A 22686-nucleotide genomic window follows, 5' to 3' on the forward strand; every position below is an offset into this window, starting at 1 on the left:
ACGGCACCCATATCACCATGGAGCTTTGAGTACTCCTGGGTGACACACACTAGATGGTACCAATAAATACCAATGCAGAAACATCAGTTGTGATATTGGCTTCCTTTTTCAGTTCATACAGGAACTGCCTCCTTGCGATGGGCTTGTCAGGCACCTGACAAGTAAAAGGGTTTACCCAGTTAACTGCATTTTGTGTTTTGAATCTCATTCTGGACATGTCTTTCAATCTGGTGTGATAGGCATGCCCAGTCCTAGGACCTTTGGGGCCCTGGAGAAAGGGAAGATGCGGGGCCCCTCTAAGTTGCAAATGATATCACAACAAGTGATATCTCAGACAGTGGCATCGCAAAAAGTGGCATCATAGGACTATTAATCTTTTATGGCGTCCCTGAAATAACCAGCCCTTTCATTTGAATCTTGTACTACCGCACTTGTGATACAAAGGTGAAAAGACAAGTTCCAGAGGGCACGTTCCAGAATGAACTACGCACATGTGGTATAAAGAAGCAACTTGAGACCTCCTCTGTTGGAAGTCTGTGCTAATGAAAGTTTTCATTAAAATCCATCTTACTTTGACGGGACAAGAAAGTTTGATGATGCACTTATTTTGGAACCCTTAGTGAAGCCAGTTGTGAGGATGAGTCAGTGGACAGCTTTGATGTGAGTGTGTTCACACGTGTGTTTTTTTACAGAAGTATACCATTGTTTATTTCTGCTGCTCATATGAGATGAGAGTTTAGGCCTTTGTATTATCTGGACAAAGAAACAATATCAGCAATTAGGTTTTGCATCAATACTATTGGGGAACTGCTCAGTTTCCTAGCTAGGAACTGGAATCTGATCTTACTCATCCTTGGATAACTCGTCTTATACTCTTGGAGTCATTAGGAGGTTCTTGCATTGCTACTAAAGATCTCTTGCTTTGGTGGTGAGCTAATGGGACGATTGCTGTAAGAAACCCACTATAGGGAACGCATTATGGGTATGCCTGCAAGTGAGGCTTAAAATATGTAATCATACTTTGTTTATGGGGCTTCACAGAGAGCTGCGCTGGCTGACAGAGGTCGACAAGGTGTTTTTCCATGCAACTTTCTTAAAGAAGGCACTGAACATGCACTGTTACACAGTTTACTTCTGACACCTTCCCCATTGCTACAAACACAATATGTGCATGTCAAGCTCATGGCACTATAAGGTTTTCTCTAGAACCTTACACCTATACCAAAACATGCTAAAATTTACAAATACTAGTGAAACATTCAAGTAGCAGTTGGGTGTCATTCAGAATATCATATGTATGATGTATAGATGCCACACATAAACACACAGCAAACACAAAAATGTCACGCACAGACAAGGGAATTGCCAGAAAATTGAAATACCTCCCACATTGAACCAAAGCTCTTACGATACCAAACAAGCGAAGTGTCATCACAACCCTCCTGAAGAGCACTCTTGTCGCTTCCATCAAAGATCTAGGCCTTCATCCTTCCATCAAATCACTGATATCTACATTTCACATTTACATTCTGTCATCCATTCATTCCTACATCCATTCAGTCTTTCACCATTCAGTCCACCCTTCCATCTGTGTGCCCGTCCATATCAAAACCTATTAAACCATTTCCAAATCTATCCGTCCTTTAAGCCATCATTTCACTCAGCTATCCCTCCACCTAGCCTTTCACTCATCCATCCAATCATCCATCCACCCTTTCTCTCTGTTCACCCTTTCACTCACCCATCCATCCTTTCTTCCATCTCGCCCCCCCCTTCACTCCCTTTCACTCATCTATGCATTGTTTCAATCATCTCCCCTTTTCACTCCCTTATCTACTCATCAATCTGTCCATCCTGTCAATCACCCATCCATCCTCCCATTAACTCTCTGTCTCCTTTCACGTAGCCATCCATCCTTCCATTCACCCATCACCCTTCCATCCATCTACTCATTCACTCATTAATCAATTCATTGATCCTATTACTCATACATCCTTTCACTGATCCATCCTTCCTTTCTCTCATCCATTCATCCACCCTTTTACTTTCACTCATCTATCCATCTTTTTGTCCATATACCGTCCCTTTCACTCACTCATCCACCCTACAGCTGCCCTTTCAGTCATCTGTCCATCTATTCATCCTTTCACTCATCCATCCATCCAGCCATCCATCCCTTCACTTACTCACCTACCCTTTCACATCAATCATGAGCTGAGCCATTGCAGAGTTGCAGAAAGAAAAGCTCATCAAGAACTCCACCGTCCTGTAGTTCCTAAAGCAACTAACGCAAAAAATGTGGGCGGAGTGGAGGGTGGAGGTGGGGGTTGGGGTTTATGAGGTCCCTACATATAGGCAATCTTAAAACTTAGAAGTCATGAGCCATGCATGATGCACAGTGCCAGAATGTGAGGCGACTGTCACCTGGTTTTGTTTCCTTTTGTACATGGCACAAACTCAGCCAACGGTCTAAGGAGCGTTTTACACGAATACTGATTACATTACAAAAGGTCTTTTGTTTTAGGCATGGGGAAATTTAAGTGATTTGCCCAGAACTACGGCATTTAGAGCCAACCCTAAGCCTTGTACTTGGTTCCTTAGTTCTATAAAACTACTCCATGTGCTGCGAGGCCCAGGGGAGGGAGTTTCATCTCCTGGACTTCACAGCAATACTGTAGAACTGCGAAGCGAAGGAGACATGGACCCTGCCCTTGGCCTCACAGCACTGGAATAATGGCTGCAAGGTCCAGGAAAGGGGGCCCCATACTTGAACAATACAGCCTGATCCAGCGCTTCAAGGCACAGGAATGTGTGCTTTGCTAAACACTGCCCTGCCAATCTTTTCTTCGTACTGCCTCCTCCCATAACCCACCTTTCCTCACCTGATAATGTCCGGCTGGTCCTTGGAACAAAGGAGGTCTTCTGTTGACTGGCAACCCAAAACAGAAAGGGCAGACAAATCTTCAGAGCAGTATTTTAAGGGGGTAGGCAGTCCCCAACATTGTGATCCAACACAATTGATGACTCTGCAGCTGCCTACTTCATCATAAACTGTTTCCCTTCCCTCCATCCCTGTACCCCAAGCAATGCCACCACACCACAGGGCTAGTGCGTTCAAGACACCTAACTTAAAAAATACATTTGCGATGTGATGGGATGTGGGAAGGGCCACAAGAGGAGCAGGGGGGTGACTGCTACTGTGGCCTTGCACGGGGATGCGGGGTCCCACTTTTTCGACCTGAATGTGGGTACCTGGGCAACTGCCCACACTGCCCATGCCTAGGACAGGCCCTGGTGACAGGGATAAAGTTTAGGTTTCCATTGATAGTGCCCCTCACGGGATGAGGGGGTCCTGATGTGGGTGATTAAGTACTTCTAGTAGGTAATGCACATCCAGTATACCCTTTTGAAATATTTTATTCATGAGTGGAATTTGATCCTGTAGACCCAAACCCTCTTCCTACCGAATAAGAATATTATTAAAGGCTAGAAATTTCTATAGGTTATGAGCAAGCAACATCAAAAGTGGCTTGGTGGCAGCGTGTAGAGGAGAATGTTAGAACGGGTGCCTTAGGGAATCCAGGGGCCTGCGTTGACTGGTTAAACTCCATATCAAGATGAAAGAAATATGACTGCTGCAGAATTGAGACATTTACTACCTGAGTTAATGATTATAAATAGATGGCTTTAACAACAGCACTGGTATTTTAGTTCCTGGTGCTGCACAACCACATGCTCTAGTGGCGAAACGTATTCAGCAGACTATTAATGCGTTTATTCACAAAGTGCCCACAAAGCAAGCTGAGGTTTCATTTTGGATTGCTTGCAAAACGAAACAATTTGAAGCTGTCTTATCTTCAAACTACACCCCAAGACAAGCATAGACTGTGTGTGTCAAACTTGGTATTGTGCCCCCAGCAGAAGTTTGTACCACATGGGGAACTATAGTGTTAGCACTACTATGCATGGCAGCATTACTGGAAGTATTACAACAAATACAAGATGAGAATGCAACAGCTCTTGTGGATGATTTGAGAATGAAGTTGATTGCTAACTTTGAAACAGTTTCTTCAATAGATCCCAGTAATTGTTGAGGGAAAGTAAGGTTTTGGCATTACACCAGTTTTTGCCTGCAATTGCTGTGTCAGATTGTGTGCATGAATTACCTAAAATTATTTCAGACGTGTATTCCTCTGTAGGTGGAGATACTCGCAAATCAAAAAAAAAAATTATATCGAGGGTTCAATGAAAGCAAATGCACCGGAAACTAAGAAAAAGCAAAAGAGAAAATCAGAACTGCGTCGCCTCCACAGCAGGAGAGTGGTAGGTTTGGGTACATTTTGAGAGACCATGAAAAAATTTAAAAATCCAAGTGAGTATCAGTACACTGATAGTCACTCTTCCTGCTGTTTGCAGGACTCGGGGGAGAGTATAAGGACAGAAAGGAGCGGATTAATTGAGCATTGCAAAATACATGAGTATGTCCAACAAAAAGCCAAGAGAGAACAAGCAAACAATGTTGCGGTTAGCGTGAAGAAAGAAGACAGAGGTTCGATGCACAAGTTCAATTTAAGACAACAAAAGTGGATGGACTAAGAAAGGAAAAGCATGTTTTAGAAACTGTTGGGAACATACATTCATTTACATACACGCTTTAATAATTGCTTTTATAATTTTATATACTGAATATGCAAATACACACGTGCCTTAACATATTTTATTAATGAATTGCTATTTTGTTTCTGTACCTGTTTGAAGCCCACAAAAGCCTTAGCATAATTGCACACATTTTAAATGAGCTTCCATGTTGTAAACTGCACATTTTAGCTAAACCATTCTAGTAAGAGTAGCCTTGTGCTGAAATTGGCACACCGAAGAGAGGATTTGTAAAAGCAGTACAGTCAGGTGTAGCTGGCAGTAGTGCATATATTGTCTCCCCAAGTTATTCTCCCATTCTTTCCATTAGAGTCTGCATCTGCTCATTAGTGCCTATTTGTAGGGTTTTATTTTATCATGTGTTTCTGCTACCATTCACTTGCATTGAGAAAAATATATATATAAATGTAGCACAAATATGTACAGATTTTGGCATTACATGCTCCATCTGATCAGAGGCGAAGGACTGGTCCATTGATTAGGCAATTGCATTGCTTATTTTTGAATACTTGTTGTCTAATTTTGCATTAAATCCATGTTAGACTTGTTACACTTAAGAGTGTCCTTCTTTTCTTCTATACTGAAATTACTTCTATGGAACAGGACCTGGGCAGTTTAACTTCTGGATAGTGCAGAAGTGACTCGAATTGAAGAACATATACAGGTAGAAACACCAGATGGACATGTGAAGTGACCTAATAGGGCTTATGTTGAAAAAATACACATAGAAGAGGTTATACTGCACAAAATAAAAGCAGTATTCTAGTCTTATTTATTTGATGCATACATGACATCATTCTAGCAGAGGATGATTGGCCTAGATCTTTTACAAGGGACGGACCTCAAGGGGAGGAGTAAATTATTATAGCATTTTTCTCCTTCACACCTGATGATCTCAGGAAAAACATATGCACAAGTGGGCTTTAAAACAGGCTCCACTGTTGTGTAGAAGCTCAGCATGGTGGAACAAATAATCTGTACCACATAGAATTCCCTTATGGAGTGAGCCGCAGGCGCAGGCTCAATATCCTTTAAAGCCAGAAGCGAAGCACAACACAAGAGCCAACCCAGATACACTGCACTATCAAGGTATAACAGTGCCTATACACTCAACAATAAACAGGCTTTTACCATTGTTGAAACCAGACAATCTATATAGAATATAAAAAGTTAAATGAAAACACACTCACACTCACAGCTCACATTACTGGGCTGATTTCAACTATAGGTAAGACAAAATACAAACAAAATACAAAATATCCCTGACAGGTTCTTTAGTCAGAATATATATTCCGTATCACAGTATGTAACCTTTTCTTGTTTGGAGTATGTAGAAAGCTGGCCTGGTGTGTGGTGAGCACCTATGGCGTAATCACCCTGTACCAGGTATCCCCTATTAGTGAGGTGTAGCCAGTGTCTAGGAAGACAGGCTCTCTAGGGGTAGCTGTGGATGAGCAGCCAAGACTTACCTAGGAGATATGAAAAGCTTATGCAATACCACTTATAGTTATACATCACTTACACACATGAAAGGATCACACAGTGTTACAAAAGTAAAGGTACTTTATTATAGTAACACAAATACTAAAATACTGTATAGAAATTACTCTGCTAGCAGATGAGTAAACACACTATTTTATACACCTTAGTAACCAGGAATGGGCACAGAAAGCAATAGAAAATGGTGAAATAGCAGTAAACAAAAAAGAGACCCTGGGGGGGACCAAACCATATACAAAAAAAATAGGATGCAAAAGGCAGACCCCCACCTAGGTAAGTGGAATCTGTAGAGGGGAGCTGGAAGAACTAGGGACCCCAAAAGATAAGTACCAGAGTGCCCCCCAGCGACCAGGAGAGAAGAGGTAAGTACCTGTTTTTTCCCAAACCCACAGGTAAAATTTGTAAAAGGACTGTACAAGACCCAAGCAAGACTGGAAGAAACATAAGATGAATCCAGACAGAAGAGGACCTGCAGATGAAGAGGACCAACTCCATTTCCATTTGGAATGTCCGGTTGGGCAGGAGCCACTATCCACCCTTCTGGAGGTGCAGGACCAGGTGACGGTGAAGGCCAGGAGTCGCCTATACAGGAGCAGAAGAAATGTTCCAAAAGTGATGCAGTCGATGTACCACATTGGAAGAAGAGTTGCAGTCCATTAGTGGTGTGGAAAAACCACCAACAAGCCTCGACAAAGGCAAGAGTTGCAGAGCTGCTGGGGACCAGGAAGGTCTGAGGGGACTCAACCCAAGGAGGTGAGTCCGAAGCAACCCTCAGCAGTAAGGAGAGCCAGAAGTCATGGATGAAGCCCCTACAGGCAAATCACAGGCAGCAGGCACAGGAGTCAGAGTGAGGCCCACTCAGCACATCTGGAAAGGAGTCCCACCCCGCTGAAGCAGCAGCCAGGAGACTACAAATTGCAGAGAAGAGTGCTGGAGGACGGGGCTACACAGAGCTTGACGATTCCTTGGAAGGAGAGCCAACAAGCCTTGGTAGCTGCAAGAGTCGCAGTGTACATGGGTACTGTCCTGCAAGGAAAGGCAAAGACTCACCACCTCCCAAGTTGATTAGCAGGTAGAGGGGACCACTTAACCCCACCTGCTGTGTTGCAGGATCTACACAGAGTTGCAGGAGAGAGCATCCATGTAGCCGGTCATTGTTGCAGTTGGTGCCTGTGGATGCAGGGGAGAGACTCCCTCCCTCCAAGGGAGATTCCTTCTTGCTTCTTGGTGCAGACTGATGACTTGCTGCCCTCAGAGGAAGCACAGCTGGGCAAATGTTGCGGTTACTGGAAGGAGCCAGAGAAACAATGTTGCAGAGCAAGTAGTCACTGGAGCTGCAGATTATAGGTTCCTGTGAAGTCCAGTTGCTGGTCCAGTAGCCAGAAGTCGAAGTAAACATTGCTGGAGTCCTGCTGGAATCTTGCATGTCGAATCCGAGGATCCAGCCAAGAGGGGGACCCTAAATTATCCTAAAAAGGGATTTTGTCACCTAGCAGGGTGACTACCTATCAGGAGGGGAATGTGGCACAACCTGCCTGACCTGGCCACTCAGATGCTCCCAGTGGCCTCTCCCCACCTTGTATTCAAGATGACAGAAATAAGTGGCCACCTGGAGGAGCTCTGGGCACCACCCCTGGGGTGGTGATGGACAGGGGAGTGGTAACTCCCCTTGCCATTGTCCAGTTTTGTGCAAGAACTGGGACCTGTGGTCCCTGGACTGCTGCAAACTGGTTTATGCAAGGAGGGCATCAAATGTGTCCTTCAAAGCATACCAGTGGCTTGGGGAGGCTATTTCCAAAGGGAGAGGGTGTTGCCTCCCTCTCCCAAAGGAAATCCTTTGTTCAGCTTCCTGGGCTTGAGCTGTTCAAGCAGCAGCAGGGCAAAAACCTGTTTGTAGAATGGCAACAGCACGGGGTGCCCGGGAAAACCCTGCAAACTAGTAGGAGCAAAGCTGAAGGTCCTCTAAGGAGCCCCAAGAGTGCATGGAATCATACAACCAATACCGGCAACACTACTGGGATATGATTCTGACATGTTTGATACCAAACATGCCTAGGTTCAGAGTTACGATTATGTAGCTGGACATAGGTAGCGACCTATGTCCAGAACATGGGTAAAATGGCTTCCCCGCTCTCACGAAGTCCACAAAAATGGAGCTGGAGTTTGTGGGGGCACCTCTGCTCATGCAGGGGTGCCCTCACACACAGGCACTTGCACCCTGCCCTCTGGGCTAGAAGGGTCTATCATAGGTGTGACTTATAGTGACCTGATGCAGTGACCTATAATGAAAGGGTGCATGTGCCTTTTCACGCAGGTTGCAATGGCAGACCTGCAGACACATTTTGTATGGGCTCCCATGGGTGACATAATACATGCTGCATACCCATGGGGAACCCCTGGTGCCCGAATACCCTTGGTACCCGAGTACCATATACTATGGACTTACATGGGGACACCAGTTTGCCAATTGTGGGGTGCACAAAGTCAGGAACAACCAAATTTAGAGGAAGAGAGCACAGTCACTGGGGTTCTGGTTAGCAGGATCCCAGTGAACGCAGTCAAAAACATACTGACAGCAGGCAAAAAGTGGGAGTAACCATGCCACAAAGAGGGTACTTGAGGGTAATCTTGTCCAGATTAGTCTTCATTGTCTAAGTGGGAATATCTGGAGAGTCCATCTGGATTGGAGTGGTTACTCCCAGGTCTATGTTCCACTGCATAGTCCATTCCCTGTAAGGATATGGACCACCTCAAAAGTTTAGGATTTTCACCTTTCATTTGTTTCAACCATAGAAGGGGCTTGTGGTTGGTTTAAACAAAAAAGTGAGTGCCCAAAAAGTATGTCCTCAGCTTCTTCAAAGCCCATACCACAGCAAAGGCCTCTCTTTCTTTAGCTGACCAACACATTTCCCTGGGGGTCAACCTTCTGCTTATAAAAGCTACAGGTTGATCCTGGTCCTCTGTATTCAGTTGTGACAGTAGGGCCCCATTCCCTACCTCAGAAGCATCTGTCTGTACTATGAATTGTTTAGAGTAGCCAGGGCTTCTTAAAGTATGAGCAGAGCACATGGCCTGTTAAGGTCATCAAAAGCTTTCTGGCAGCTAGATGTCCACTAAACTTTTTTAGGTATTCTTTTGGAAGTGAGGTCATTTAGGTTGAAGGTTTTTACTAGCTCTCTTTGTGTACTCAGCCACCCTTGACCTGAGGCCAAGCACATAATCTACAATGTCTTGTTTAGGAGGCTTGATTGGTTGCTCCCAGCCGTCTCTAACAAGAGAAACGGGACCGCTAAAAGATGTCCAAACAGAAGTTCATATGGGCTGTAGCCCACACCCTTTTGAGGGACCTCCCTTTAGGTTAAGAGGAGGCATGATATCAGGACATCCCACCGCCTTCCAAGTTTTTCTGAGAGTCCCATTATCATACCCTTGAGAGTTTTGTTGAACCTCTCTAGTAAGCCATTTGTTTAGAGGTGGTAAGGAGTGGTGAACTTGTAAGTCACACCACATTCCTTCTTCATGGCTTTTAAGTAAGCAGACATGAGGTTCGCACCCCTGTCTGATACGGCCTCTTTAGGAAAGCCCACTCTTGAAAAGATACCAAGAAGGGCGTTGGCCACTGCAGGGGCTGTAGTAGTCCTAAGAGCAATGGCCTCTGGGTACCTGGTGGCATGGTCCACTACCACCAGTATACATCTGTTCCCAGAGGCTGTTGGCAGGTCCAGGGGGCAAACAATATTCACCCCAACCCTCTCAAAGGGAACCCCAACCACAGACAGATTTAGGGGCCTTTGGGTGCCACCTATCTTGACAGATGACACAGGAGCAACAAAACTCCTTTGTGTCTTAGACATGTGGGGCCAGTGAAAGTGTGGGACAAACCTATCCCAAGTCTTGCTTTGCCCCAAGTGACCTGCCAGGGGAATGTCATGTGCTAAGGTCAACAGGAACTCCCTAAACTTCAGTGGGATCACCAATCTCCTGGTGGCACCAGATTTGGGATCCCTTGACTCTGAATAAAGGAGACTACTTTCCCAGCACACCTTATGGGTACAGCCAACATCCCCTGCCTCTTGTGCTGCAGCTTGTTGCCTTAAGCTCTCCAGAGTTGGACAAACCTGTTGTTCCCTACTTATCTACTCTCTGGTGGCCCCCCCTGCACCCATGAGCTAAGTTGTGTCAGCTTGCAGCTCTTCCTCTCCCTTATGAGTTGAATCCTTACTGGAAACTGGAGCAGGGGGTACCTTCTTACCCTTCCTGCTCTTGGGTTTAGGAAGCTCTTGGGCCATTGTTCTAGGCTCCAAGAATCCTTGCTCTATTTGCTTCTTAGGCTGTGCTCTTGTGAGGGAAAAGATATCCCCTGTGATGCCCAGAATTGCTCCATGGGCCTCCAATTCCACCTCAGCCTAAGCTGAAGTCTCCAAGTCATTCCCTAGTAGACACTCTATAGGTAGGTCTGAGGAAACCACAACTTTCTTAGGACCAGTAACCCTACCCCCAGCTGAAATCAATAACTGCCATGGGGCGGCACAAGGTGTTATTATGAGCATCAGTCACCTGGTATGCATGATCAAGTAGGTGTTACTCAGGAGACACCAGTTTCTCAGTCACCATAGTTACACTGGCATCTTTGTCCCTGTAGGCCTCAGCCTCAACACCATTAATTAGGGGATGCTGCCTGTACTTACCCATATTAAGGGGACAGGCAGCAAGGGTGGAAAAGTCAATGCCCACATCAGAGACTAAGACAGCCTCAGTGGTCTCTCTAATTACAGTCACTGAGGCGAGCCCAGCTACACTCCTGGACTGACTACTGTTAGTAGTCCCAGTACTACAGCTATTTCTAGGGGCACTAGGAGTAGAAGTAGTGTTAGTAGTGGTAGAAGGCTTGGTGCCTTTCTTAGGACAGGAGCTGTCCCCCTGCCCTATGGCCTTTTTTTTCAAACATAGCAGAAAGACTTTTTGAAGTTGGAAGATGAAGAAGATGATTTGCTCTCACCCCTAGAGGAGTTTTGTGGGCCTGATGAAGACTCTTTGTGTTTATCTTTGAGCCCACCCTTGTCTTGAGACCTACTTGCTTCATTCTTTTTGTGGTCACCCTGTGTGTGAGCCTTCCTACTCACCCTGGTGCGGACCCATTTGTCTGCCATCCTTCCCAATTCTTGGGGAAAGGTCAGATTAGAGTCCACCATGAACGGATGCAGCTGATCAGATACACAGTATTTAAAATGTGCTATTTTAGGATTAAGTTATACAAGTATTGGTAGTCACTAACTTTGCTCCCATGCAACCAGCCCCCCAGAGCTTTCACAGAGCAGACCGCAAAATCAACCCAATCTTGGTACGACTCTTTCCTGGTGTCTCTGAACTTGATCCTATACTGTTCAGTAGTCAGACCAAACCCATCTAACAGTGCTGATTTTAAAACTGCGTAATTGTCTGCATCATCTTCTCTGACAGTGAGGAGTCTGCCTCTTCCTTTGTCAGAGAATGAGAGACACAATATAGCTGCCCACTGTCTCTGAGGAACTCTCTGTACCTTACAGGCTCTTTCCAGAGCGGTGAACCACTTATAGATGTCATCACCCACCTTGTAAGGTGGGACTACCTTGTTCAGGTTCCTAGAGTGAAAGGAGTCCTCCCTGACCCTGATGTTCCTGAAACTAAAACTGCTGCCACCATGGGGCACTAACCCCAATCCCTTCCTTTCTCTGTCCACTGCCAAGGCCTCCCAATCTAGGATCAGCTGTTGCTGCTGCAGACTCAGCTTGGCCTTCTCCAGTCTCTGTTGCCCGAGCTCCCTGTCTACGGAGTCCTCACCTGAAGTTGAGCAGTGGGTCCCCTCAGAGGCTGAGGAGATATGAGAATGTGCAGAGGAGGATCTGTTCCTATTTTTGGAAACCCTCTCAACCAGCCCTCTAGGGACAACTGTAGACCTACTTGTGTGACTCCCCCTTTCCACTACCAGTAGTGCTCTTAACAGGACTGTGAGTGTTTCTAGGTTCTCTATGATCCTCCCTGGGTACTTCCTGGCCCACCCTAGTGAGTGTCTAAATCTACTGTCTCTAGAACTGAGGGGTCAGATTCTACTTCTTCCACCTCCACCTCCTGGCTACCAGTATGGTCCTGGTCATCCTGGAGAAGCAGGCCTAGAAGCAGACTCATAATGTCTAGCTAGAGTGGTGTAGGAGCCCCTAACTACTCTAACTCTAGGCTCCCAGCAAAGTTTGGAGCAAGGCTATGCCAGACCCTAGCTTACCCAAACTTAGGAGACTAGGGGCTACATGTACGAAAGAATTGTTTTGAGACTTGCAATTTGCGAGTCGCAAAACCTCATGTTGAACAGTGTCAATTACACTGTTTGCGATTCGCAAGGGGGTCGCACATGCCCTACCTCATGAATATTCATGAGTTAGGGCATATTTGCGACCTCCTTGGGAATGGCCGCCCTCACAGGGATGGTGGCCTGCTGGAGACAGCACACCACCATGTCTGTGACTGCTTTTAAATAAAACATTTTTTTTTCTCTTTTTTTTAATGCAGCCCGTTTTCCTGAACGGAAAACGTGATGCATTACAAAAATAAAAAATGAAACATTTTTCGTTTCATTTTTTCAGAGCAGGCAGAGGTCTGTAGGACCATTACCTGCTCTGAAAAAATGTTTTTACTGCCATTCACAAAAGTGAAGGGGTGCCATTGGGACCCCTTCCCGTTTGCGAATGGGTTAGCACCAGTGTGACTCTGTTGCTAACTGCGATTGTTTTGCGATCGCATTCGCGGTCACAAAATAATCTTACATGGAACTGGGGCTCGCAATCCCTTTTTGTGATTCGGTAAATAGTTTACTGAATCACAAAAATGGGTTTCAACATACCAAAGTGCATTTTGCGAGTCGCAAATGGCCCGATTCGCTGTTTGTGATGTGCAAAATGCTGCGTACGTGTAGCCCTAAATCCCTAACACTAAGGGCCATATGTACAAACACTTTTTCCCGTAGACACAGAATGGGTAAAACCTTTGATACATCTGGCCCTAAGTGTATAGTATACCTACAGTTAGTAAATGGTATTTTCTGTGGAAAGTACTAAGTGACAGAGTGGTAAGCCAATTGCAACTGCTTATCCCACTGTTGCACCACCAATGTAGGAAGCTGGCCTGGTGTGTGCTAAGCACCTCTGGTGCTATCACCCTATACCAGGTCCAGTTATCCTCTATTAGTGAGGTATAATCAGTGTCTGGGAAGCCAGGCTCTCTAGAGGTAGCTGTGGATAAGCAGCCAAGACTTATCTAGGAGACATGCAAAGAATATACAATATCACTTATAGTCATAGAAACATATTTTTTCCAGACATGGGCCAACACAGACAAACCTAGTAAACAGAGTTCTTCCTAGTGCTCAGGCTACACATTCAAAGTTTACAATGAGGACTAGATGACCCCAATAGCTAACCGATCACATTTATATTCTAGTACAGAGTAACAATTCATTCTGAGAGAGAAAATTCTTACGGCAGTTTAAACAGCCTTTTTGAAGGAGCATCCTATGGCACAGGAACATTAGATAGCTGTAGATTCTGCTATACCTACATTTGAGGTGGCAATTAAAGTAAGAAAACCTTAGTTGGATGCAGGGGGCCCTGATGTAAAATGCAAATGAAGTAAAGTTAGAGCATGATCCTACACCTAGGACACAGGAATTTCCCTGCTATCAACAAGAAATACCACAAACTAAACTCATCTCACTAGTACAGGAATATACACATTTGTTCTATCCAGACAGCTCTACACAACTGCAATTTGGCACTAAGCAGAAATATTCCATGGCTTACACTGAAGAGTCTGAAGAATTTAAACATAGCAACTTGAAGACACTACATACACACATTAAAGCTGAGGGTGATTCTACTTCACAAAAAGCTGAAACCTTTGCACTCCTAGTTGTCCTTCAGAAAAGATGATCCGTCAGTTTGTTTTGGATTTAGTATTCTGTTAACAAAGTTACAATGTGGATTTGCCACACTGGTGCCTGAATGGGTTCAGAGATTGTAAATAAAAATTGATAAAACAAAAACATCTTTGGTTAATGGTGGCTGTACTACAGGACAATCATCCTTTGGTCCATGTACAGCATAAAATGGCCCTTTAAGGTGAAGTAATTGAAGCTAAAGGGAACTGCATAGCGGATTTAGCTGAGAAGACCTTTAAGGTTGTCGCTATTACTCAATCACAAACAAAAATTGATGCATACATACTGGTGGCCTTAAAAGTAACATTAAACAGGGAGACGTCTCCTGGTGGTTTTCTTTCCAAATATTCTTATTGCCTTACCAATGACAACATCCCTATGTTTATACAGCCGGGACTTGGGATGGACATATACCTAGTGACAGAGCTATATTGGGTCTGATAAAGTAGCTCATGATGGGTTGGATTTGGTTCATGTTGTAATTAGTGCTATTGTGTCAGTGCTACAGCAATGATACTGATGGTTTTATTTACTGAAGAATGCAAACATATGTGCCACAATGTAACAATTGCCTGCAGAAGAAGCATTCCACTGCTTCAAGACCTGTGCCTACTCCCTTCATGATATTCAATATACTCTTTGGTGTTGTTTTCATGGATCATGTTGGCCCAAGCCAAGAGTCAAGCAATATAACTGTTGCAGTCAGTCAGTCAGTCAAAAGAACTTCATTTCGGCTACAAGAGCCACAAAAGCACAGCAACAATAAATAATTACACAGAATTAAATAAAATATATACAGAGCATGTGATTAGATAAAATAATAAAATTAAATAAAATTAGACTCCCAGAGTTTCTTGCTAAAACCATTATCCAATAGAAGTTTCCCTCTGACAATCCAACTTGCCCCAAGGAATTTGGCAACAGCAATCACTAGCATAGGGCTAGTGTCTGATCTAAGAATTCAGAGAGCTAAGTCGGACCTGCAAACGTCCAGCAGTCTACAAGCCGGGGCCAGCCATTTCCTGCGTGAGGCAGTGTATGGAGGGCAGACAAACAGGACGTGAGGGAGGTTTTCAATGGGTGCTTTACAGGCTGGGCAGATGATTGTTTCGTCATGTGACCAGCGACTAGTAAATAGTCTTAATGGCAGGGTGCCAATACGGAACTGGAAGTACAACTTCCTTTCTCTTGGCACCGTGTTTATGTCCCAGAAAACCTCATATTTGCACGTCTCTTTTAGGTTGGCGAAGTCACATGATAGTGTAGAGTGAAGAGCAACCCTCATGGCTTCATAGTCTACCATATGCCAGTACAATGTTTTGCGGTAACTTTTTGAAGGGAAGGAAGTGGTGGTTGGGGAATCCCAGAGTTCTCTAAGCCCAAGAGAGTTAAGTAGCCCCTTAATGTGTCTTAACCAAGGGATACTATGAGAGTGGTCAGCTTCTAAGATGACCTGCAGGGCTATAGTAAAGGAGGCAAGCGCTGGGGTGGTCCAAAGATGCCACCAATACAAGAGGGGACGTAGGCGGGTTTTGTGGTCAATGCGTTTCATGCCTAGGTCTTTAAAAAGGGGGAACAGTGGAGTACTTGGCGGGAGGGACACTAGATTTCTTAAGAAATTATTTTCAGAAATCTTTATTTCTTGGGCTTTGGCATAGCTCCAAAGTTCAGCCTCGTAGAGGGCTGAACTTACTGCCTTGGTTTCATATATCCGGATTGCGGGGGGTATTGGTTTAGTATGTGAGAGGTTAAACTCCTTTATTAGGACCTCCGCTGTTTGCTTTAACTTCAGTGCTTGCTTTGCAATATGTGATTTCCAAGACATTTTTTCAGTTAACATTATGCCCAGGTGACTAAAATTGCCAACCTTTTCAAGTGGAGTTCCCCCAAGAGTAAACTTTCCTCTAAATGATCTGTGTGGATTAAGTGTCATCAATTTCATTTTAGAAGCATTGATTTCAAGTTCCCGTGAGGAGCCAAATTCCTCAAAACACATGAGGAGTTTACGTAATCCACTTGGGGTCTTGGATATCAAGAGTGTGTCATCTGCAAAGAGCAAGATCAGACTTTTCTGTGTGCCTAGCGGTGGTGCATCAGCCTCCACTCTTAGTAAAGAGGGGATGATATTATTTATGTACAGGGAGAACAGGGTGGGGGCAAGGACACACCCTAGCCGCACAACCCTTGACACCTGAATTCTGACAGTTAGCTGCCCCCTATCGTCCCACCTGACACGTGCATAGTTACCCTCATGGAGCCGAGTTAGTAATACAAGAATGTGCTTGGGGATTTCCATTAGGGAAAGAACTTACCACAACTTGTTACGGGGTACTAAATCAAATGCGGATTTCAAGTCCACAAAAGCAACATACAGGTTCCCCTTACCAATAAAAACAGTTTTCCAGCATAAGAGCAGAAACCTGAGGGCTTGCTCAATGATAGATATTTTGTTCCGAAAACCTGACTGGAGGGGACTAAGGATGTCGCATCCGTCATCCAGTCTTGAATCTTGTCCAGAAGGCAATGACAGAACACTTTCTGCACACAGTCTATTAAGCTAATTGCAAAAAGAACAAGCGATGGACGGAATGCTGAACAATGTCAAACATTCACCCTCAGTACAGAGATCTGGGCCTACATCCATCGTTTTTTTGCTGCCCATGCTATTCCAGTTTGGACCCAGCCATATGCAAATCAGTCTTGACCCTGTTCTCCATGGGAACAGTCCAGCCCGAACTGCCAGGCCAGGTTTTCCCTGGACTGGAAACAAGCATCCTGGGACTGGTTTCGGGGTTTTACCCCTCATCAGCTAGGCCAGCTTAAGCACAGGACCCACGTCTGGGCATACCCTTCCCACTAAGGACAACAAATGCAAAAAGAACAAGTGATGGACGGAATGCTGAACAATGTCAAACATTCACTCCCAGTACAGAGATCTGGGCCTAAATCCATCGTTTTTTTGTTGCCCATGCCATTCCAGTTTGGACCCAGCCATATGCAAATCAGTCTTGACCCTGGTCCCCATGGGAACAGTCCAGCCTGAACTGCCAGGCAAGGTCTTCCCTGGACTGGAAACAAGCATCCTGGGACCGGTTTCAGGGTTTCACCCCTCATCAGCCAGGCTAGCTTGAATCCAGTGGCATGGGAAGCACAGGACCCACGTCTGGGCATACCCTTCCCACTTAGGGCAACAAACGCAAAAAGAACAAGTGACGGACAAAATGCTGAACAATGTCAAACATTCACCCCCAGTACAGAGATCTGGGCCTAAATCCATCGTTTTTTTGCTGCCCATGCCATTCCAGTTTTGACCCAGCCATTTGCAAATCAGTCTTGACCCTGTGCCCCATGGGAACAGTCCAGCCCGAACTGCCAGGCCAGGTGTTCCCTGGACTGGAAACAAGCATCCTGGGACCGGCTCGCTGCGCTACTGGATTCAAGCTAGCCTGGCCGATGAAGGGTGATACCCTGAAACTGGTCCCAGGATGCTTGTTTGCTGTCCAGGGAGGACCTGGCCTAGCAGTTTGGGCTGGACTGTTCCCATGTGGAACAGGGTCAAGACTGATTTGCATAAGGCTGGGTCCAAACTGGGGTGACGTGGCGAGCAAAATAACGATGGAACCTAGATCTGTGACTGAGGGTGAGTGTTGAAAAGTTTCAACACTCCGTCCATCATTTTATTTTGTTTTGTGATGTTGCTTTCTTAAGCTAATTGGCATATAATTACTGGGGAGGCTTCTGTCGCCCTTTTTGAAAATGGGGACACCAATGGCCCCCTTCCAAGACTCAGGGATTGGTGCCCCATATGCTATTGCATTTGATATGATGGTGATATATCTTGACCAGATTGCTATATCGGTTAAAAATAGGCCTGCTGGAACCCCACCCGCACCAGGTGCCCTACCACACTTTAGAGAACCTAAAGAATGTGCTATGTCCGCTTGGTAAAATAGTTGCAACACTGGAGGGGTGGGTGTTAGGGTAATATTTGAGCAAGTGCCCTCGGGTCGAGAGGTAGAACTATCATGGTTGTAAGAGTACAACCCACTAAAGTGGTCTACCCAGTCCTTTGGTGCAATATTAGTTGTAATGTTCAATTCGCTGTTTGCAGGGCTACGCGCTGCCAGGGACTAAAATGTGCTTCAGTTCCTCTCTTGTGCAGCGTCACTAAGTGCAGCCCACCACTTGTCATCTTGTTCACGTTTAGCTTTGTCGATAGCTGATTTATAAGACTTTCTGGCTGAGCTAATTGCATTTACATCCTTAGATTTGATAGCTTGGATTAAATGCTTGCTTGCGGAGCTGCACTCTTTGTTAAACCAGCGATGCGTACCCTTGAGATTCTTACTCTCAGAGGCTATGTCACCCGAGAAGAGGGCCTCAATACCCTTAAAACATGAGGTGTGAGTTAAGCTTATTTCTTTGTTGGGGATTGCAGAGCCCACCTCTAAGTCTGTCAATGTGGTCCTCAAGGTGTTGTTAGCAGTGTTGATGAGTGTAGGTCGAGGCAGAACCTGGTTCCACTTTAGGTGGCGTTTGTCATTAACCAGACTGCTTCCCTTTGGTGCTTTAACTGAGGTGTTGATCATGGAAAGGTGGTTGCACAAAGCTGACAAGTGGACTGAGAGAGGATTATGGTCACTTTCAGATCTCTCAATAACCATCATGCCAATGACTAAAGGCCATAAACTTATGTCAACTAGACAATAATCAGTTCTACTGGTGTGGTTGACTTTGTTATACGTGTGACAACCCTTTACGTCTGATTTGGTCCTGCCATTGAGTGCCCTAAGTCCAAATTCCATAGTCAATGATTTTACTTGAACAGCAACTTGTGACCACCTTTTAATGGGCAGGATATCCAGGGCAGGGATAGACGATACCTGATCCTCCTTGTGGGTGGACCCAAGATCATCCCAGTCAAGAGGTTAAAATGTGACGTTAAAGTCGCTTGCCACAATGATTTTGTAATGCTGGGGACAGTTTTGCAAAAATGCCTCCAGAATGCAGAGGGTTTTGGAAACCCGACCCCCCCAACCCCTCTGGTATAGATGTTAAAATTAATCACAACTGCATCAGCCCCAAATGATAGGCAGAGACCTAGCAGATCGGGGGAATCAATGGATAGCTGTGATGTACGGCAGTTTAGTGATGTTCTAGTCCAAATGGCAAGACCCCCAGAGGGCCTGCCCCTGGTACTGGGCAGAGCAGGAATATTAAAGTTGGAATAGCCAGTTCGAAAGAGTGGGTCGGTCGACCATGTCTCTTGAAGAAGACATATGTCGTGTTCCTCAATAAAGGAGGTAAAGGACGGGAGGGGGAGGATAGATCTCAGACCTGCCACATTCCATGAGACAAGTCATACCCCGGTGGTTGGATGGACAACCCTGTTCACTGACATATTTGAGTGTTTGGTTATCAGAGGTTTGTTTAACAGATGAGGTTGCTTGGAAGCAGAGGGGTCCTCATCACTATTGTCCAGCAAATCCTGTATTGAGTAATGATAACCATCTAGGGGACCTGACATGGTCCTAAGTGCGGTATTCTCATTCTGGTGGTATGGTGGAATCTGTAAAGAGAAGAAACGTGAGTGCTTACGGAGGCAATATTGGGGACTACAGCCAAACCAGAGACAGTTGTTTCATGTAAGTCAGGGGGAAGTTCAACATGTATTCCAGATGATGCTTCAAGTCAATCATTCTCACTAAGAGCAGATGGATTACTTGTTGGGCAGTGGATGGAACGAGCCCTACAGTATACAGGTGAACTGGGGTATTTGAACTGGATGCAGGATTGCGCTGCATCACTTGTCCTTGCGTCTAGGGCCACCAGGTTGTCCACCATACTCCTATCCCTAAACGTCAATTGTAGAATTTCAAAGTGTGTGCCTAGGTCGGACCTTCAGCACAACTGTTTGCTAGCATTGTGGGCAACTTCGTCATGGTACCTGAATGGTTTGGCATTGGGTTGCGATAATGATTTATGGAGGTCGTTATGTCCGGATAAATTAGCTGCTTAACTATTGCAATTAAGGAATTAACCATAGACTTAAGTTCTGACACCTCCCTCTTTAAGTCTTGTATGCATAACATGAGCTGTGCATTTGACTGGGCTGAGCTCATTTACATCTACATCTACTGACCCATCTACCCTGCTTCCTGGGTGAGGGTTGTCCTGTGAGTCTGAGATATTTATTGAAGGGGTAAAGCGGTTGATACACTCAATAGGGTCGCTGGGATAAGTTGGAGGCTTATCCGCTGATAATGGGGGAGTGTGGGTGATGAGTTCCTTACCCTCCCCCTGCCCCATAGAGGTTATAGCCTGTTGGCCACATTTTACAAATATGTCAGCAATGTTCTTGTGACCAGCGCCCTTCCTGACTGGGGAGCACTCTCCCCCAGTTTCGTTGGGGCCGATGTCCGGGGAAAAAGTTAAGATTCCTTCACATTCGTCAAGAAGGTTGTCAATTCTGTCCCTAACACAGTTATTGGCTTCATGGCTATGTCTTTTCCGCTTAGTTTTTAACACCGCCCCTGCCCCACCCTCTATTGCTTTCCTTTTGCCCATTGAAACTGTAATTGATGGATAAGTGTTCTTTAGAAATTCAGTTCAATGATACACCTGCAAGAAGATGCAATAGTGGCAAGAGTCAACGGTGCCTGCTTAGAAAAATGTTAGGGGGTGGCCCAGCCCAGCCTCCTTCGGGCTACAACAGGTGTGGATGGGCCTTCCCTTGTCCCGGGTGCGTCCCACTCTGCGAAGTGCTCCCACGCGCTATGTAGCGCTCAATGGTCTGGTCAAGTGGATGCAAGTGCTGGTAAGATGGCGGCCTCCTGGGGCCACAAAGCAGTCTGGGATATGTAGTCCCTTTAAGAGTTCCAGGCACGTCCCACGCCGCGAACTCGCCCCCACACGCTATATATCGCTTGTTGTTCTGGTCAAGTGGATGAAGGTACTTGTAAGATGGCCGCCTCCTGGGGCCACAAAGCAGTCTGGGATATGTAGTCCCTTTCACAGTTCCAGGCACGTCAATTCCTGCTCTAAATACCTCACACTGTGGTCACAAAAGACTACCACTGCTTGAGCAGTCATAAAAGACCTGCAGTGTCTAGTAGCAATGGAACCAGCTCAAACTTTCTATTCAAACAATCTTCATGCATTCAACTCTAAGGTGCTTATGTATGATATGGCTGCTCTGGGATTACAACTGCTGTACTTGCCCCCTTTCCAACCGTGTGTGCTCGAGCAAGCCTTGACTGCTAGAGTATTGGGCTCAGTATTGTCATAGTTCCATAACCTGTTTAGGGCTAAGTGAGCCCTCAATAACTTACCTAGAGAAGTATTATTGCTTAACAAACTCTCTTTGGCATTCCAATGTATGTACTTGAGCTTGATCTCCCTGAAAAGATGACTGAGTTTAATTTTAATTTATCTGACACTGTTTCATGACTGAATTTGCCACAAAATGTTGAAGAAGTTAGACAGACACTCCTCAGTATTCAAGGCTCCAACTCCGCCATTAAAAAAAAAGCTGCTGACAGGTGGTGCTCCTAAGTGGGAGATCTAATTAAGGAATGCATCTGAAAGACCAATTCTTCTAGTTCTTGGGGTCAAAGGCATATGCATGGTAATCCTGACACCACTCCCTTGTGCGAAGAAAAACAGGAAAGTGTTGAACAATCACATCAAAAAGCAATACGTGGCCAGTTATGTTCAGTGGTCTGCCGTTGATACCAAAGTGCCTCCATATTTGTCCAATATACTCTAGCCCTACTATGGACTCACCCCAAAAAGAAAACAGCTGTTTTGAAATTATTTGTCCCATTCTGGGGACAAATGAGCCTGTTGTACCTCCAGCTTTACACCCATAATCAATAACTGATCCCCACATGGTGCAAACACCATATTCAATGAAGTGAACCTGCTGAAACCATAGCTATGATCGCTTCCTCTGGAGCTGCCACCTCATAAGCCCTACCAAAATATGATGCAAGAAATCCCTCTGTTTGCAAAGGAATGCCTTTCAGAGCCTGAAATGGGAGTTGTTTTTCTTCTGTCAGTTCAAGAAATACAAGAAATGAAAACTAATACAATTAGTTGATGCTGCCGGTGGATTGTTTTCTGTTGCTGGAGGTTCAGGAATAGCAACATAATTTTTCCTGCTCACATACCGAAAAGGGGCTATCATGCTGATCTGGGTGCAGGCAAACCCTAAGATCTTACCCAAAATACACCAAAGCAACACTCCCACAGGTGAGTGGATCGGACATCGTCTCTGGTAGCATAAGAAAAGTCTCAAGCTTACCCCTTATTTAAAGAGTTTACATAGAAAATAATCTTATGAAATTTAATAAAAACTGCAAATTCATCATGAGGTGAGCAAAAGAATTTCATCACATCAGGACATTGAAAATTAGGAGGTCATATTGCCTTACCTACTAAGCACTATCCCAGTACATGAATATTGATTCAGCCCCTGCATGCTGATGTCATATGGAGATGGCAGAATAAACTAGTTACAAAACAACAGTGAACTATTTTTAATGCAAGTTATACAGCGAGCA

Source organism: Pleurodeles waltl, chromosome 6 (genome assembly GCF_031143425.1).
Source record: "Pleurodeles waltl isolate 20211129_DDA chromosome 6, aPleWal1.hap1.20221129, whole genome shotgun sequence".
Lineage (NCBI taxonomy): Eukaryota > Metazoa > Chordata > Amphibia > Caudata > Salamandridae > Pleurodeles > Pleurodeles waltl.